The 20,173-nt window shown below is 43.2% G+C and overlaps 1 protein-coding gene across 6 annotated transcripts in view; it reads left to right on the top strand.

Annotated features, from left to right (window-relative positions):
- The first annotated feature begins 14,394 nt into the window (after positions 1-14,394).
- Positions 14,395-20,173, top strand: part of c7h5orf24 (chromosome 7 C5orf24 homolog) — a 31,610-nt gene continuing 25,831 nt past the window's right edge. For all 6 annotated transcript variants that reach the window (XR_011886644.1, XR_011886643.1, XR_011886642.1 and 3 more), the window contains exon 1: positions 14,395-14,772. The gene's annotated coding sequence lies outside the window, so the exon portion shown is untranslated. The remainder of the gene's footprint in view (positions 14,773-20,173) is intronic.

The following is a 20,173-nucleotide window of genomic DNA, read 5'->3' as shown; positions in this document are numbered from 1 at the left end:
GAGCAATGCAATGACCTCTTTTTGAGATGATATCCAAGTTAGCTGATAGTATAAATCTACTGGTAAGCTGTGAGGATGACAGAATGAGACTGCAAAGGGATAAAGGGATCTTATATAAGAGGGAAAGAATATGGCAGTTGGCTGCAAACAGGAGGCCATTTAACCCATTATGTCTTCACCAGCCCAAAAGGAACTTTCAGGTTAATAAAACTTCTCAGCTCTTGGCCCATAGACTTGCAGCTATGGTATCTTTTTCAGTCTTAACAAAACTTTTGATAGTTGTGAGGAACTGTGGAATTCCATTCTTCAGTTTGGTTCCACATCCTGCTTCTCCAATACTTCCAAGCAAAGTGAGGTCAGAGAAGTCCTCAAAAAGGCAAGGTCACTGGTGGAGCCAGGTTGGAATGGAATTCCTCACAAGCTCTACAAAAACTGCCCTCATGACACGGGCAGGGATGAAGATCAAGACCTCCAAGTTATGAAGCTATCCATCCCGAAAAGGGGCCAGTGGCGACATCACCTTTGTTGTAGGGGGTGATGAAATCCCATTGTTGGCCAGGTAGCCTATCTAAAGCCTATCCAAAGCCTTGGGAGGCAATGCACTACAGAGCTCTCTGACAGGCAGCTGGGAGAAGTAGCATAGGGACAGCTCGCAGAGGGCCTGGCCAGAACCAGCTACCCAGAAAGTAAAAAGTGTGGTGCTACCGGTTCACACTGTACCAATGGGTGATGTGGCCCCTGAAAGTCTGTAAAATCTCCTCATCAATGGCCAGAAGGATGGATGGCATAGCCATTTAGTGTATCTGGAAACGGCCGGGGCTGTCTTGGTGTTTCTTAGACACTGGCCTCTTCAGGAAGAACATGTTCCAGCCGTCTGGGCACAAGCAGGAGAAAACCTGACAGGTCATTAAGCTGAGGGAGTGCACTGACCTGCTGGTGAGGAGTGCCAATGCTCCAATCCATACCGGCCGTGAGTAGAGAGCTCAAGCTGAAGTAGACCAGGCCATCAGCAGGCTGCAGCATGTTGGCAAAGTCCGGGCCGGATGTGCAGGACTTGGCTGGGGGAAGGCAGTAGCACAGGGCTTCCTGGGAAGCTGGACAACTTGGGAGGGCACCATCAATAGGTCATTCAGCTGGTCTGACTTTTGGAAAGTTCCACAATCTAGACCCAGCTTCCACATCAGGGCAACCTATGATACCTTGCCCTGCCCCTGAAATCTTCACCAGTGGCTCAGCTGTGAGGATAGCTGCCCCCTGTGTGATACCAGCAGTGCCAACCCCCAACACATCCTGGCAGGATGCAAGTCTGCGCTGTCCCAAGGGCGCTACAGATGGTGGCGTGACCTGGTCCTAATGAAGCTTTCGGAGATCCTAGAGACCTGCAGGTGGGATGCAAGAAGCAGCCTTTCCCCAGCGGGTCAGCAACTCACCCCATTTGTTAAGGCTGGTAAGACCACTGAGTGCACCCGCCCAAGAGCTCCTTGAGGACTCCTCTCCACGGGCAAGGAGTGGACATGAGGGCCAATCTCAGTAGACAGCTACAGTTCCCCATGGGAATAGTCATAGTCATACTTTATTGATCCCGGGGGAAATTTGATTTTCGTTACAGTTGCTCCATAAATAATAAATAGTAATAAAACCATAAATAGTTAAATAGTAATATGTAAATTATGCCTGGAAATAAGTCCAGGACCAGCCTATTGGCTCAGGGTGTCTAACCCTCCAAGGGAGGAGTTGTAAAGTTTGATGGCCACAGGCAGGAATGACTTCATATGACGCTCTGTCTTGCATCTCGGTGGAATCACCACATCTCTCCACCCAGACATAGTACTGTGGTCCATGGCTGCCAAGACGGTCCTCATCATTGAGTTGACCATCCCATGGAGGAGGGAGTGGAGGCTGCCCACAAGCCGAAGAGGCTGAAGTACTCAGACCTGGCAGCTGAGTGCAAGGAAGCTGGCAGGAGGACCATCATCTACCCTTTGTCGGCGCATCGCCAACAAGGTTACTCCATAATATGGCACTGACTGGATCGAGGCTCAGGAGTGCCACCAGAGTGTTGGCTGAAGAGGCAGAGGAGGGCAGCTTTTGGCTGTGTCTGATGAGGAAGGACAGAAACTGGGGGCACCGACCAACCCCACTGGAAGATGCTGGGGGTGGCAGGGAGATGACCCTGGCACTGCTCCACCACCAGGAGATGTACCAGGATTAAGGGAGCGAAACATCAATGAATGGTGGTCCTCGACTGATGACCTTGCAACTGACACCAGGGCACTGTTGGAGGGGCAGCAGGAAATAAAATCATCCTGCAAGTCTCATTGTGCTGAGCCCAGGGCAGGTCAACAATATGTTAGCTACTGACGCTCTCCACCACTGATCCCCACATGCTCACCCTTCTTCCTGAAGTCAACAATCAGCTCTGTCGTTTTGCTGACACTGAGCAAGAAATTGCTGCTGCTGCCCCACTCAACCAAGTCTCCTATCTCTTGCTCTCTTTTTGCGGTATTTTATTTATTTATTTATTCTTACTGTCACTTATAGCATTTTTTTATGTTATTACACAGTACTGCTGCCACAAAACAATGTTTCACAACAGATATCAGTGATAATAAACCTGATTCTTATTCTCAACCTGATGTCCCAGTCAAGGTAGTGGTTTCTCTTGGTAATACATCTTTTTTTATTTCATGTTCATCTTTATTCAACACAGTGGGCAATTTATTTCCCTCCCTTTCCTCCCCAACCCCCCAGACAAATTTCTTAGAAACACCATACATCTTTTTTTCAGATGATCAGTGATATTTTATCTCATCTTTAGATCTTGTAGTTTTGATCCAGGATGCATTATAAATAAATTTCTTCCTGCTGAAATGCATGTGGCAGTAGACTCGAGGGACACTTCCAGTCCTGTAAGGAATGTTTCAATAGATGGTAGCTTGGTCATAAAAAGGGATGACTTACCCAAAAGAAGTAAGTTCAAAACCATGCTTTCATGTTTTTCAATATGAAGCTGATGGTCCGAGCAGAAAGTGACCCCTGAAACGAATGAAAATTCCAAATAATTTACCAATGCCTTTCCAAGAAAAGAAAGAATCTGCACCAAGTCAATATCTATTTGTGTCCCTGACCCACAGTGGTCAAAGTTCAAAGTACATTTGTTATCAAAGTACGTATACATTATACAACCTTGAGATTCATCTTCTTACTGGCCCACAAAACAAAGAAACCCAAAAGAACCTATTTAAAAAAGGACAATTGAACACTCAATGCGCAGAGAGAAAGAAAAACAAATTATGCAAACAACAAACTGAAGCAATAGGGTTCTGAACTGAAGTCCACAAAGAGAGTCCGTCCACAACTCTTAACATGATTAGGGTACAATAAATGCTATCTTGCCATTGTTGCCCACATTCTAAGAATGAATTAATAAATTAAGTACAGAGGAGATGTCAGGGGTAAGTTTTTTTTACGCAGAGAGTGGTGAGTGCGTGGAATGGGCTGCCGGCGACGATGGTGGAGCTGGATATGACAGGGTCTTTTAAGAGACTCCTGGACTTGTACATGGAGCTCAGAAAAATAGAAAGCTATGGGTAATCCTAGGTAATTTCTAAGGTAAGAACATGTTTGGCACAGCTTTGTGGGCCGAAGGGCCTGTATTGTGCTGTAGGTTATCTATGTTTCTATGTTTTTTCAGGTCATAGTACACTGGTGATAAAGTTTAATTTCATATTTTCCTCTCCCACTCTTACGACATTACTGCTTATCTATTCTTTTGCCACTTCCTCCAGCTTAATTCTACAAGCTTCTGTTAATAATATGTTTCCTTGAATGAATTGCAAGTTTTACTGGCAGCTTACCTCATCCACGTTTGGGGAGGGACTTAGAAATCGGAGTAGATAATGTACTTGGTGAATTTGTGAAGTGACATTACATGGTAGGAAGAATGAACCAAGTCAAAAAAAAAACCAGAAACGGGGCCACCCTGAAATACTTTGCATAGCATGCAAGCCCATGATTAAAGGCAGCAGGGCAAATCAGAAGTATTCTGGATCCCTCTTGTTATAAATGGAACCGTAGACAACAATAGCAAGCAGACAGCATTATTTTTTTTTAAATCTGCAGATTCTGGAAACCTAAAATAAAAAAACAAAACACTGGAAATTCTCAGCAGGTCAGGCTATATCTGTGGAAAGAAAAAACAGGTAATATTTTAGGCCTTTTGTCAGAACTGATTATTAAACTCTGGTTCCATCTCAGTTAGAATATTATGCAAAGGGCAAGTGATCAAAGGATTCCAATTTAGGATTTATTGGAAAAACAACAAGAGGCTACTTGAGAAATGTGTTTGACACTGGATTGTAATGTGGAATACAGTGTCTATTTTGTAATAGTAGTTTTCCAAAGGGAATTGCTTTAGTAGTTGAAGAATATTACATGGAGCTGTAGGAAAAGAATTGGGAGTGTGAGATTAATTTAGTCACGAAGGCCAGAAGGGCTGTTCTGTGCTGTACCTCTCAATAAAAAATAAAAATAAATAATTGATTAGCTGCAGAAGGAGACAGGCATGATGAACATTAATATTGCAATTAGAACAAATGTGAAAACTTGTTATAAATTTTTCTGATTCTGCAGTGTGGTTCTTTGAATGCAATTGGCAGCACAATGATGCAGCGTTCAGTACTGCTGTGTCACGCTGACAAGTTAATTGGAAGTTATCTCTTAGTTGGTAGCAAACAAATTTAAGGGCTGGTTGATGAGCATTGCAAGAAATAATACATTGCAAGACTACAGGGAAAACAAAGGAAGGGGAATGGGATTACAGTTGATTCTGGTTAATTGGGCTATCAGTTAATCAAGGCAGCCACTTACTCAGGACAGCTCCTAAAGAGCAGAAACTAATAGGGAAAATAGTTAGAATATTTGGGACACTGTACCACTAAATTGGGACAGCTGCTTTCAAAGTTTCTAACTGGTATCACCAGTCACATGCATTCGTGTGACTGTTATACACTACACCATACTAAAGCAAATAGTCTTTAAGTAGCATCAGTTATGGGTGTTTGTGTGTAAAACAAAAAGCAGTGACTTTTGTCAGTGCTAGTTAGTTAAGAAAAAGCTGTAAGACAATTCAGAACTGTTTCGATCACTGCGATTTCATGCATTGAGGCTTGGAGATTCCAGAAACAGCCAGGAGTGAAAATGAAACAATTTCACTACTCCAGCAAGTTAGGAGATACGAATAATTTGAAGGCATCAACAAATACCTTGAATGTTACAACAAAAATGAAGATTGGGAGGATGCAGTTGTCCATAGCATTGTATGAAGGTATTGTATTAGGTGTCTGCACTGATTTTGTTCTTTTACAGTCAATCAAAAGAACACGCCACCGTACCATGGATGAATTCCTCTGTCAACAACTATTTGGAAATAAAACAGTTTTATAGTAGGTAGGTTGTGCAATCACTCAAGTTAAGTAAGATGTTTTCCTAAGGGTTTGTATTGCTGGGTCCTCAGGAGGCTGAAGAGGCCGATCCGAGATCCACAAACTCTGGTGCAGTGTGGGCACAAGTAAGTGGTAGCTATGGTTAGTGGTTGGGTCTTTTCATTGTTCATTCTCTCTATCCACAGCTGCCACTTGTTCTCTGCGGCACAACAGAACTCGCAGTCGTGTAGCACAGCTCCCTCTTGAACAGATTTCCTCAGGTGTATCTACTGAGTGCGATGTCTTCCCTGTTTTTAAATATAATGTTGAATTTCTTCAGGCTGATCTTAATGTTAATTTTGAAACATTTCCTTTGCTCGCCTGGGACTTGCTGACCTTCCTTCAACTGGGAGTAAAGGATCTGTTTGGGGAGACATGAGTTAGGCATCCGAATGATATGACCTATCTATCAGAGTTGTTGTTGCTTCATCATGGTGGAAATGCCGTTCATGTTGGCCTTCTCCAGTACACTGGTGTTAGTGCGTTTGTCCTTCCAGCTGACCCTCAAAATCTTTCGGAAGGTTCCTTGGTGGTATTGTTCCAGGGTTTCAGGTGTCTGCTCTAAATGGTCCATGATTCAGCTCCAAACTGTAATGTAGGAAGGGCGACTGCTCTATGGACCAAAAGTTTTGTTTGGACCTGTATGTTGCTGTCTTCGAAGACCTTTTTCCTTAATCTTGCACAGACTCCACTGGCGGTGTTGACCTCTGAGTCAATGTCTGCTTTTATGAGAGGGTGCTGCCAAGGTAGAGAAAGGGGTCTGCATTTTCAAGGGCAATACCATCAACTTCTATGGAGGGCTGGGTGAATGGCTGGTTGGGGGGGGCTGGCTGATATAGGACCTGTGTCTGATTTATATTCAAAACCTGACCCAGGGCTCTATATGCCTTGGCGAAGGCATTCAGGATATATTGGAGGTCTTCCTCAGAATCTGATGCAATGGCATTGTTGTCCGTGTGCGGATGCTCCATAACAGTGGTGATGCTGACCTTGTTCTTGGCCTTGAACCATCTGAGTTTGAAAAGCCTGTGTCCATTCAACTGGGACAGAGAAAGCCTTACAGTGCTGTAGTAGTATTTTTAGTGTTCTAGTTTGTTCTGTATTTTATTTCAATGCATAATTTGTTTCTCAGTTAAATGGTAATTTGTCTTTTTATATGTTTTTAACTATTTCCAGATCTAATTGTGGCAGCCACTTAATTGGGCCAAAGTGTACTGGTCCCAATGTGTCTCAATTAACTGGAATCTTCTGTATTAAGTCTGGTCCGCTGGAAGTCGTCACGGACCCAATGGCTCTGACCGTAGAACTACATCCAGCAACGATGCACTGCTCTGTTTGCTAAGAATTAGTTGTTCATTATTTCTTCCATTAGCACCATTTGAAGAGATACTTCACATTAATTCCCAGAAACAACTAGATTGTACAAGTTGATAATCTGAGAAGAGGCAATAATGCCTAAATTATGCTCACTGTATCAGAAGCTGGAGTCAATTCCAGAACAATTAGCTTATCCGCACCACTTTCTAACCCTATCTCTTCCGCTCTCTCTATCTCTTTCAGCACAATATGTAAATGAGAGGCAAAAGGCTTGACTATAATGTCGGTTAATTGGGTAGATGGACGATCATCTGAAATATATTGCAAGTGAACCCAAAATAATATATTTTGAGAGGAAATATAAACTAGCTGGTGAATGCATAAAATCGATGGAAAGACAAAGACCTAGAGGATCAGATAATAACTAATTTTTCAAAGTTGGAAGACACCAATAAAGTTGTAAAGCACACATGGGACACTAGTTCTCATTAACAGGATGCCAATCGTAAGCAAAAATGTTGTTAATAAACGTGTGCAGTTTAGACTCATAGAATAATACAGCCCAACTCATCTATACCAGCCTATCTAATAACAACAACGTCCTCCTCCTCCTCTTCCTCTGCAATCAGCCGTACTGGGGCATAGGCTGCTGACAACAGCTTGCCAGAGTCCTCTGTTCTGGGACAGATTTTCAGTCTTTCAAAGTCTAGCCCATCGAAGATCCGTCCTTTCCCAGAGCTGAGGTCTTTGGAGCTTCTGTTGGTGTTTCTCTACTGCCATTTTTTTATGTGATGGGGCTGCTGGCTCCATGCCCAACCCGCCTCCTTCTGTAGCTAGGCTTGGGACTGTCCATGCTGGAGTTTCATTTGTCTCTGTCATTAACCTTTCCTATCTTACATGTCCAAATTTCTTTTCAACATTATAATGGTGCCTGCCTCTATCATTATTTCTGGCAGCTTGTTCCAAATACCCTCTATCCTCCGTGTGGCAGACTTACCCCTCAGGTCCCCTTGTTATCTTTTCTCTCTCAGTGTTAACCTTAGCCTTTCTAGTTTTGGACCACACGAATGTTGTAAACTTTCACAAACACAAGAATATCTGCAGATGCTGGAAATCCGCAGCAATGTGCACAAAATGCTGGAGGAGCTCAACAGGCCAGGCAGCATCTATGGAAAAGAGTAAACAGCCTATGTTTTGGGCTGAGAAACTTCACCAGGACTGGAAAGAAAGAGGAGAGTCAGTGTAAGAAGATGGGGGGAGGGGAGGAAGAAGTACAAGGTGGTGGGTGACAGGTGAAACCGGGAGAGGGGGAGTGGGTGAAGTAAGAGCTGGGAAGTTGATTGGTGAAAGAAATAAAGGGCTGGAGAAAGGCCACACATTTCAATTCTACTTTCCGTTCCCATTCCAACATGTCAGTCCGTGGCCTCCTCTATTGCCATGATGAGGCCATACTCGGGCTGGAGGAGCAACACTTTATATTCCGTCTGGGTAGCCTCCAACCTGATTTCTACAACTTCCAGTAATTGCACCCACCCCTCTTCTTCAAGGCCGGCTGGTGGCGTAGTGGCATCAGCGCCGGACTTCGGAACGAAGGTTCCCGAGTTCGAACCCAGCCGGCTCCCCAGGCTCGCTTTCCATCCATGCTGGGTTAAGCGTTGAGCTAGCAACTTGACCTTGTAAAAAAGAAATTGCCTGCTACAGAAACATAACAGCAAAAAGTTGATGGCCTATGCTCTCTCGTGAGTTTAAAAGGCAATTTCCTTCCTTCCTTTCATCTTCTTCACCATTCCCCATTCCTGTTTCTCCTTACCAGACAACGATTTCCCCCTGGTGCTCCTCCTTCTTCCCTTTCTTCCATGGTCTTCCATCCTCTCCTATCAGATTCCCCCTTCTCCAGCCCTGTATCTCTGTCACCAATCAACTTCCCAGCTCTTTACTTCACCCCTCCACATCTACCATTCTATATATAGGTGGCTGTACATTGTGTATGACGATGACAGGAAAACTAGGCGGGAGAGTCTTTAAAAACTGGAAAAGCCATTGCACTGGGACAGTTCCACTCTCTCAACCTCAGAAGTCCAGGTTCAGTGGTACGAACAAACTGGGGACTTCTTTAGTTGCAGTGGATGACTATGAATCTTCCGTGCCTTATCATGCCCTTTGCTCTGCAGGAAGTATTGCCAAATCGCCTTCTTGGCCATTGGATCTCATCTGCCCAGTCCGCTGGAGCTGACTTCGCGTGGTAGGACAGGCATGTCCCTGTCTTACCAGGGTATCTTACCTCACCTGGTTTAGCCTGCTTGTTGAAGTGGTGTACTGGGGTGTGGCTGCCTTTGCATGTGATCAGCTACTTGGAGCCACAGGTGAGAGCTGAGTGTCTGGTGGGGACGAAAGGTGAGTGAGCTGCCCCAGAATAGGCATGACAAGCCCCTTCACCAGAGGTGCTACCAATCCCTGGACACCCCCTAAATTTAAAATAACTAGTGCAAATAGAGAGCAAAAATGGGGAGGTGGTGTTCACTGGTTGGTTCATTGTCTGTTCATAAATCTGATGTACGAGGGGAAGAAACTGTTCCTGAAAAGCTGAGTGTGCTCCTGTACCTCTTCCCTGATGGAGGCAATGAGAAGGCATGTCCTGGGTGATGGAGGTCCTTAATGATAGATGTGCCATTTTGAGGCATCGTCTTTTGAAAATATCTTCGATCTTGGGGAGGCTGATGTCCATGAGCTGGCTGAGTTTGCAACCGTCTACAACTTTCTCTGATACTCCTCCATACCAGACGGTGATGCAACTGGTTAGAATGCTCTCCATGGTACATTTAGCCACTTGCTAGTGTATTTGGTGGCGTACCAAATCTCCTCAAAGTCCTAATGAAGTACAGCTGCTGACATGCCTCCTCTGCAACTGCATCAATATGTTGGGTGTAGGATAGATCTTCAGAAATGTTGCCACGCAGGAATTTTTCCACTGCTGATCCCCTGATGAGGATATGGTGTTGTCCCCCAATTTCTCCTTCCTGTAGTCCACAATAAATTCTTTAGTCTTACTGAAGGTTGTTGTAGCAGCATCTGATTTATTTCACTCCTGTACACCTCATCATCACTATCGCAGATTCTGTCATCAGTAGTGGGTGTTGTCTGCAAATTTCACTGGATAACAAATATTTTTCTGCCTGACTACTTTTGGGTGTACCTTATGGATTTTGGGCTACTGTTCATGAAAATCACAATGAAATTTCCCTATCATGCAACTTGTTTAAAAAAAAATCGCCTATTATTGTTATTTCAATTTGTAATTCAAATCAATTAAAATGTTGCCCACACTGTAAAATGAAAAATGTTCTATCTTGTCCAGGCACGCCGGGGCATGCTGAGGCAGGGCAGATGCAGCATGGCAGGACAGGTTTTAGAAAGGCTGTAAAAGCATCACACACACACACACACACACACCCCACACACACACACACACACACACACCACACACACACACACACACACACACACACACACCGTTCTATGCACCATCTTTACATGCATATCGGTTGGCGATCATGTTGATGTGCATGCTCTATGCGCATAGCATATTGTGTGTACTTATTATAATAAAGTAATTGTATTTTCAGGATTATTAGTAATAGCAAAATGTCTCACCAATGTTGCAATAACCATGATACCTTCTGTTATATTTGTGGCGAGTATACGCCTAAATCTCAAAGATGGAGCATGACTCCTTTTATTAAGAAAGCCTATCAGCTCTACCTTGGGTGTAAAATTGGCGACCAAGACGAAGCCTGGGCTCCTCACATTTGTTGCACAATGTGTGCTGTCGATCGTAGAGCTTGGCTCAGAGATGCTCAGAAGTCAATGCTGTTCTGTGTCCTGATGATATGGTGAGAGCAGAAGGATCATGTGACAGACTGCTACTTCTGTCTGACTAGTGTGTCTGGTTTCTCTGCTAAAAACAAGAAATCCATTGACTACCCCAATATCCCTTCAGCCATGAGACCTGTGCTGCACGACAATAGTTTCCAGTACCAAAGCCACTAGAGAAGACAGACGAAGGTGCCATGATGCACGAGCCAGGAACGGAAAATGACATTGATACTGAGACAGATTTTGAACCCTTTATATAAAGTGAGCCTCATCTGATAACTCATTCTGTGTTAAATGACCTGGTCAGAGACTTGGGTTTGTCAAGGGCAAAAGCAGAACTACTGGATTCAAGTCATAGTCATACTTTATTGATCCCCAGGGAAATTGGTTTTCATTACAGTTACACCATAAATAATTAAATAGTAATATGTAAATTATGCCAGTAAATTATGAAATAAGTCCAGGACCAGCCTATTGGCTCAGGGTATCTGACCCCCCAAGGGAGGAGTTGTAAAGTTTGATGGCCACAGGCAGGAATGACTTCCTATGACGCTCTGTGTTGCATCTCGGTGGAATGAGTCTCTGGCTGAATGTACTCCTGTGCCCAACCAATCTATTATGTGGGGGATGGGAGACATTGTCCAAGATGGCATGCAACTTGGACAGCATCCTCTTTTCAGACACCACCGTCAGAGAGTCCAGTTCCATCCCAACAACATCACTGGCCTTACGAATGAGTTTGTTGATTCTGTTGGTGTCTGCTACCCTCAGCCTGCTGCCCCAGCACACAACAGCAAACATGATCGCACTGGCCACCACAGACTCGTAGAACATCCTCAGCATCGTCTGACAGATGTTAAAGGACCTCAGTCTCTTCAGGAAATGGAGACGGCTCTGACCCTTCTTGTATTCAGCCTCAGTGTTCTTTGACCAGTCCAGTTTATTGTCAAATCATATCCCCAGGTATTTGTAATCCTCCACCATGTCCACACTGACCCCCTGGATGGAAACAGGGGTCACAAGGCTGTGAGGTTGTGATCAGGCAAATTTCTGTGAAGGCTTTCCAAAGCTGAGTCAGATGTCTGCCAAGATTAAGGACAGCTTTCTTGTTGGTCCACAACTCGAACACGTCATCAATGACAGACGATTAAAAGAACTTCTAGTGGAACCATAGAAAAGCACATGGAAGGCTTTCGAGGATATTGTTGAAAATTTGCTTGGCAACTACAGAGCACCAAACTATGTGCAGGTGGCTAACAACATGCTTCAAGCACACAAAACTATGGAACATGTCACTAAACATTCATGTTTCTGCATTCCCATTTAGATTTCTTCCCTGCAAATCTTGACGCTGTCAGTGATGAGCATGGTGAAAAGTTTCACTGGGACTTCGCTCACGGAGAAACAGTATCAGGGCAACTAGAATCCATCAATGCTGGCTGATTATTGTTGGACACTTAAACAAGAAGCCTCAGACACTGAGTCCAAATGAAAATCATCAACAAAACATTTTAGCTTCATTGAAATATTGCAAAGCATCGGCACTGTTATGCAGTTAAACACATTACAAGTTAATTTCTAGTTTCTCCAAATTCCTACATGTGATACAAATAGTCTGAAATTATATTTGTGTTCACTTCAAGCAGTCTATCATAACCACAAAGAACTTCTGAGGAAGCAACACTTTTGAAAAAATTTGCTGACCAGAGTGAATTTATAGATGGCATTTGAGCTGTACCCAGCTAGGCGCAGAGAGAGTAGAGTAGTGAGCTAAGCATGCATCCATAGGGTGTACAAGTGTTGATCGTCTGTGACGAGGAGATGTTATTTCTGATTCGCACAGACTGTGGTCTCCTGGTGAGGAAGTCAAGGATCCAGTTGCAGAGGGAGGTATGGAGGTACAGAGGCCCAGGGTTTGGAGCTTGTTGATTAGAACTGAGGGTATGATTGTGTTGAATGCTGAACTGAGTCAATAAACAGCAGCTTGACATAGGTATTACTATTGTCCAGGTGATCCAAGGGAGAATGGAGAGTCAGTGAGACTGCATCCACTGTAGATTATTTGGCAATAGGCAAGTTGCAATGGGTCCAGGTCCTTGCAGGAGTTCATTCTAGCCACGACCAACTTCTCAAAGCAGTTTATCACAGTAGATGAGAGTGCCACTGGGTCATGGTGATTGAGACAGCTCACCCTGCTCTTCTTGGGCACTGATATGATTATTGCTATCACAGTAGATGAGAGTGCCACTGGGTCATGGTGATTGAGACAGCTCACCCTGCTCTTCTTGGGCACTGATATGATTATTGCTCTTCTGAAGCAGGTGGGAACCTCTGACGGCAGCAGGGAGAGGTTGACGATGCTCGCACCAGTTGGCTGGCACGGGTTATCAGAGCTCTACCAGGTACGCCATCAGGGCGGATGCCTTGCAAGGTTTCATCCTCTTGAAAGATGTTCTGATGTTGACCTCCAAGAGATCCCAGGTCCCCAGCCCCTTTACCTTCGGTTCACCGATTTAATTGGTGAATTTGTGCACTACTCCTGCGCAGGGATTTGACTGAGTGTACCAATTACATTGGTAAGCTGAAGGAAAAGGGAATTGGAACTACCAGGATGCAGGATGGGACAAATGGTAAACTTCCAAGAATCTATGAAAGGATTTTTTTCTATTTTGTGCCTTGAGAATTTTGCTTTAAGTAACACAGCACTTTGCAGATCCCCGCTGAAGGATCTCCGCCGAAAACGTAGCCTGTTTATTCAGCTCCATGGATGCTGCCTGACTTGCTGAGTTCCTTAAGCATTTTGAGCGTGTGTTGCTCAAGATTTCAGGCATTGTAGAATCTCTGGTGTCTCCACAGTTTCCACACGTTAAATTAGTAGTGAATAAAACTTTGCTGCTGTTCAGCTGATGGCTTATCCTTTTCTGCCCTGTAAATAAAGAAAGCTTGATCTCGAGCGATTCATGTCAAATATAACAATAATTGGGCGGCACTGCAGAGTATCTCATTCACGGCAGGGCCTCTCTCTTCGTTCTTAGGAGGTTCAAGCTTGCCTGTAAACATTACCTTAGTTTTTACCGAGAATGCGGGAAGTTGCAGTGTATCAGTAAGATTTCCTGGAGGACAACATACTTCATATCATGAATCTATTTGTGGTTTCCTTGACTGTGAAAACATTTGAAAAAAATGGCATTGTCCAAATATCACACCAAGGTAACCAAGGACACAAAAATCTACGTTAAAAATGTTTGTCCTTGTACAGCGGGGATGGGCGCGTCCAGGATGCAATTATTATTCTCTTTCCGCAAGATTAGTTGTATTAGATCGTAAATCATAAATATTTTTACGCACAATTCACACCGAGGACAAACATTTTAAGCTGCAGTGTTTAAAGTCTAATTTGGACCTTTTTTTGTTGGCCTTTGTGCGAAAAATTTGTACACAGGGTGGAAAATTAAAATCCAGCAACTGTATTAGTGGCGAAATGCATGCATAAATACTAGCAATTTTTAAAATGTTTAAATATTGGTGAGATTAAAATGGTTGTTGGAATAATGAATGAAAGCTGCATTTCATACATTTGCAGGAAGGGCTGGTCTTTAGAGACAGAAGTGCAGCCAATGAATACGGTACATTAAAAATTAATTGTTTATTTGCTCCACTGGTCCTTTATTCCCGGGCGGAAGTGCGCTTGCGCCGCACGTATTTCCGTGTTGTGACTTTCGTTGCTTTGATAAAGGTTGCAAAGGGATCGCTGCGTTTGTGATCGGCAGAGAGGAGCAGAACCAAACGCCAACCGGGACCTGCCTTTCTGCACCACTGCGCTGCCTCCGGTGAAGAGTTTTTTAAAGGGTGTTTTGTGTGCGTGTTTTTTTAATGTGCGTGTTCTGTCTCGATCTGAATTGTTCGAGCCCTGGAGATTTGAGAAAATTGGCTAAAAGAGAAGCCCAGAGCGGGAATGGCAAGATGAGCTGTGCCATGTTCTTCTTACTCGGCTTTAGCTTTTAACCCTTGTAGTGCTTTCCCGTGGAAAACCTCTCCAGGCCAGCCAGCACCAGGAACTGGATGTAACAGCTGGGTCGCCTCTGCGGTCTATTGTCGGGTAAGATCATTATTTTGTATACACAGACTGGAATAAAAGAACGCGATCGCACGCGTCGGTATTGTGCAGATTACGTGGAGTTCTTTAATAAAGATTTTAGCATTTATTATGAGATTAAAAAGCGGTTATAAAAATATGATCATATTCTTTTGTGAGTGATGTTCAAGAGCGTCTTTTTTTAAATGTAACGGACAGGAAAAAGGATTCGTGTAGGTAATTCCCTCAGGTGGTTGTTGCGGATAGGATTTGAAATATAACCTCATATAGTTCTTTTGCATTTCCATTTTTTTTGTGTGTTTCCCATCTCAACATTGCAGGAAATAATTGACTTGGAATAATCAAGGGGCGAGAGAATATAAACTTCATTTCCATAAAAGTGAATTATTTTGCTGTTAATTTGTACAATGTTTCAATTGAATTGAGGTAACTTGCCCCTGTTGAATACTTGCATTGTAAATAATAAAGATGCATTTTTTGTATATTGGAGGCTTGTTTTCAATTCTAGTTTAGTTACATCATCTGCAAAACTGATTAATTTTATAAATAATATTTCAAGTGCCACGGTGATATTTATTCTTGCATTTTTTAAACATAGAGTTTGCATCCTCCCCTTCTCTTCTGAAAAAAAGGATATTCTTCCCACAATACATTGTTTATCAATATATCTTTGCATGCAAGCTCACCCAGTTGTGGAAATTCATAATGTGTAAGGGGGCAAATGCATAATCTAAACTTATGTTTGTTCATTATGTGAACTTTAAGGGTTACTTTGTCTTTCAATAAATTTGTAAGTCATGATAATATCTATGATATTTTTGAAAACTTAATTAAGATTGAACTCATTCTGACAAAGTGTCAAAATATATATGATAAATGTGAAAAGTGCCCATAGCTTTGCTGTTGGGTACAGTGTCTACTAACAGACTAGTACAGCTGACTCTCACCCAGAATGGCCTTTAGCTCTACTGTTGCTTATTACTGCCCAGCTATGAACAATGGACCTCAACTGCGTCACGTATAGGGACAATGGATGATACAATTTACTTGGAACTGAAGTTAAGTGTAACTTAACTTAATTCTTAGAAGATGCATTTTAAATGGGTAGATTTATTGTCTTTTATATTTTATGTGTAATAGTTATGCACATGGAAAGACATGATACTGGAATCTCAAAAACTTGATCTTGGGTGGGATATGGAAAGAGTTTGGGAAATTATATTTAGGGTTAAGAAACAAATTATGGATTTCTTACAATTCATGCATTTTCCATCAACTCCAATGCTGCAGAGCAGAGAGTAGGAATAATAATAATGATGCTGTCTTGGATAAAATTTATATCAGATTCTGACTTGGCTGTTTAATGCTAAGATTGTTACAATTAGCCTGTGCTCTTGGAGGATGAAGTGTGTTGCAAACCATCTGAACATCAGAATATTGGGCTCAGCTGGATACCTGTTTTTGTTAAGGTTTAGAACAAATCCTGTTTAACCCAGAAATCGAAGGATTCCCACAGGGAGCACACTGAAAGATGCACCTGGGTGCAATATACTTGCAGGCAGGTACACAAGATTTTTGCATTGAAGTGGGGTACTTGCGGAAATGAAGCAACACCTCAAAAAGGCATAAGCATGGACATCCAACTTAAGTATTCGCTTTGAGAGAGCTGCTGTATTATGCTCTAGTAAAGCTTGTAGTCTTGCAACATTTCTGAAGCAGAAGGAGTTGACGAGGCTGATTTTGTTTTCCCAGGGAAGGTACAATGTCTCCAACAGAGGTGGGACACAGTGAATGAATTAAAATGGCCTACCACAATCTCCATCTTTGGAGTCAGTCAAATAAATTTATAGTCTTCCAACACTAGATGGTGCTAAGGGAGATACAGAGGACTGAATCTTTAGGATGGACACACCTTCAGCAGTTTTCCAACCATCTTTTCTATTTATGGTCGAATTGCACTGTTGAAGTGAGATTTGTTATGAAACTTCCAGAATCAAAAAAAAACTCAAAGACATATAACAGTTAATAAACCAATGTATTAAAAAGGTTAATATCAGTGCTCATTCTATACATTTATACTCAAAGAAATCAATCCAGACTACATAAGTCTCCATAATGTTATTTTTGGTCAATAAATGGATGTATTCATTTTCTGCACTTGAAAGATAGATGATAAAATGGTTACATGTAGTAAACAGTTTTTAGGCAGGCTGAAATTTGTGGTCTGCTTAGAATGTTGGCAGTGCAATTCGTGACTAACAGTAACAGTTCTCTGTAATTGAGGTTTTAAATGGGAACCCATGGATTTAAGTGTTAAGCAAAGGGATCTTCCCCTTTCCCAAAGCTGTCATTGTCTCAGAACCAAAACTTTTTTAGGACGAGTGTCCAGATCTAGCAGAACAAGGGGAAAGCCTGACATTTCGTTACCTCAACATCATATTTCACCCCACTGTGAACTTTCGATCCTGTCCCATTGCTCTTCTGCCACCTAAGCATTGACCTTCTTTGTCCTTGCCTCATCTGCTATCAATGTCTTCGCTCAACGCTGTTTAACTGATTTTGTAAGTATTATAGTACATAGCTAGATAGATGCTTTACAATAAGATGAAGCTGTAAATGCATCATTCCTCTTTAAGGAAAGCACTACTTTTATTTTACTTTAAGAACCTACCTTATGCCTGATGATCCTGTTGACCAACTCCAATATTCAGATTGCAATACAAGAGCAGTTCTTGTTTTGTTATCCCACTTCCATTAACTGGATTTTTAAATATTTTACTTACTAAAGCCAAACCCCACAGTGGCTCCCAGAGCAAACTAATAAAAGCTGAGGGCTGCCCAGTAGTCACTGATGACTGTAATCGCGTGCCAGTAACTTGGAATTAGTAGATGATTCAAGGCCAATTGCTTATATGTAGTGGGAGTTAATAATTCTCAGAAATCTAATTATATTACACCATATCTCTAAATAAAGAGAATGTGAGTATTTTAATAAACAAATTAACTTTGATGTACACATAGGACTGCACTCAACAGTGGAACTAGAGAAAAAAAGTTAGAATTGTGGTAGACTGCTGCATGCACATATTCCTGACAAAGTCAATAGATATGCCAAACTGAATTTTGTGTGTCTATAAAAATGTTAATTAGGCCTCCTCCTCGTGTTCATCTTTTGCTGGCCTTCCTTTAACCAGTGCAGTGCCAGTTATCAGCAAAGAAGTGAATGGCCTTGTATTCAATCTCGTGTAGTTCTAGAGTCTAGACTAAGAAGACTTGGCTTTCTCCTGCAGCAGTTGTAGAGCGTCTGGTGGCTGTCAGGCTCCAGCAAGGTCATTGGTGAGGAGCAGCGGTGACATCACTCATAAGCTACAGCTGCTCCCTCCCCCACGGGACAGGGTAACAGCAATTTTAGTAATAGGTTGTAAAACATCATGTTACTTTTTCTGCGACATCTTGCAAGGCTTTTTGCATGCTAATAGACAGTAACGTGTTGGCGGTGATTTCGGCTTGCGTTGCAGGAAGCTGATTTACTGCTGTTCTCAGGCACATATTGGTTTCTACTTGGAAGAGAAGACATTGGCCGTGATGGCCTGCTTCTGAACTGTGGGAATGGAGTCGGCCATATTTCTGTGCTGGGAAAAAAAGAATTCCAAATGGGTGCAAAGCCGTGAGCAGAGTTACTGCTGGAGTCTTCTATATTCCTTGACATAGTAAACGAGTTCTGCTTTAACACCATGTCTGATGTCCCCGCGGCAGAACCTGGAGTAATACTGTTATCTGGTGAAGTGATACCCAGAGTTGTCATTGACACAACCTAGGCTCTCACCTACACTTCTGGAGTCTCCTGATGTGTAAACCAATCACTGAATTCCTTGGACTGAGGTGGTGCCTGGGATTATCAAATCAAGTTACAGTGTCTTCTCATCCTCCTTTAATCACCTGATTGTGGTTTTAGCTTTTTGAAATACAGATATCGAGGAGGATTATGTTGAGTGGAGGCTGTGGGCATACTGCCCTCTGTTGAGCAAAGGTGGTACAGCTCTTCCCTCCCACTGCCACTGCTCTGATAGTGTTCCACCTCAAAGCCTGTAAGAAGGAAGGGGTCAGGTAGTAGTTCTTGCAGAGTGTGTTTAGGGAACGTCCTAGATATCCCTGGCAATGTCTGCGGGGTGTGAGATAAATGTGGGAAACTTACAGCACCGCTAAACTTATGGTTGCAGTGGAGTGTGTGAAAGTCAGGGACAAGTCCTGAGCGAGGTACTGAATGACGGGGATGTGTGCATTCAAAGGTTTTTGAGTAGTTGGTGGTATGCAGTTGCTATTCCTTTGGATTCCTCAACTGCATAACACTTCTCTCCCCTTTCTCGATCTCTCGGTCTCCATCTCTGGAGACGGCCTGTCCACTGACGTCTTCTATAAGCCCACTGACTCTCATAACTACCTCGACTATATCTCTTCCCACCCTGCCACATGCAAAAATGCTATTCCTTATTCCCAGTTCCTCCGTCTCTGCCGCATTTGCTCCCAGGATGAGGCTTTCCGTTCCAGGACATCTCAAATGTCCTCTTTTGATTGGATACAAGGCCACTCACTTCTTCTCTGCTGGGGACAGAAGATGGCGGCGCGACGCAGTGTGCGCGGCCGCTCTGAAATGATATCATATTTGTTAAATAGGGGCCGTGCACAATCCTGATTTGATGGAGACGGACGTGAGAAGGACGGAGGAACATCTGGAGAAACTTCTGAAATGCCTGCTTCACTGCAGCTGCTACTGTGCGATCGAGAATCTCCGAAGGGGAAGGCCCCAAATCCTCGGCTTTGCCTATTGCCTGTTGCCGGGGCCGAAGCGCTCGGCAGAGATGGTGCTCAGTGCTCGGTGCTGGAGGGCTGGTCGGTGGCTCGAAGTCTTCGGACGGACTCAGAGTCAGACTGTGGTCGGGGTGCTTCCAGGGTGCTGCATCGGCAAGTTTGCGGCGCTGGAGGTTCACGGCAGGGAGAGTTTCTCCCTTCAACCGTCTGCGTGAGATGATGGGACTTTCGAGAGACTTTGAGACTTTTTTTTACCATGCCCATGGTCTGTTCTTCATCAAATTATGGTATTGCTTTGCACTGTTCTAACTATATGTTATAATTTTGTGGTTTTTGTCAGTTTTTTTTAGTCTTGGTTTGTCTTGTGTTTCTGTGATAACATTCTGGAAGAACAAATTGTATCATTTCTTCATGCATGCATTACTAAATGACAATAAAAGAGGACTGCGTGTCCTCATAATCTAATCTTTTTTAAGGATCGTGGTTTCCCTTCTGCCGTCATCAGTGATGCCCTCACCCACATCTCCTCCATTTCCTGCACTTCAGCCCTCACCCCATCCTCCCTCACCACAACAGGGACTGAGTTCCTCTTGTC

The sequence above is a fragment of the Mobula birostris genome, chromosome 7 (genome assembly GCF_030028105.1).
Source record: "Mobula birostris isolate sMobBir1 chromosome 7, sMobBir1.hap1, whole genome shotgun sequence".
In the NCBI taxonomy this organism is placed as follows: Eukaryota; Metazoa; Chordata; class Chondrichthyes; order Myliobatiformes; family Myliobatidae; genus Mobula; species Mobula birostris.
This window is presented reverse-complemented; position numbering and strand designations above follow the sequence as displayed.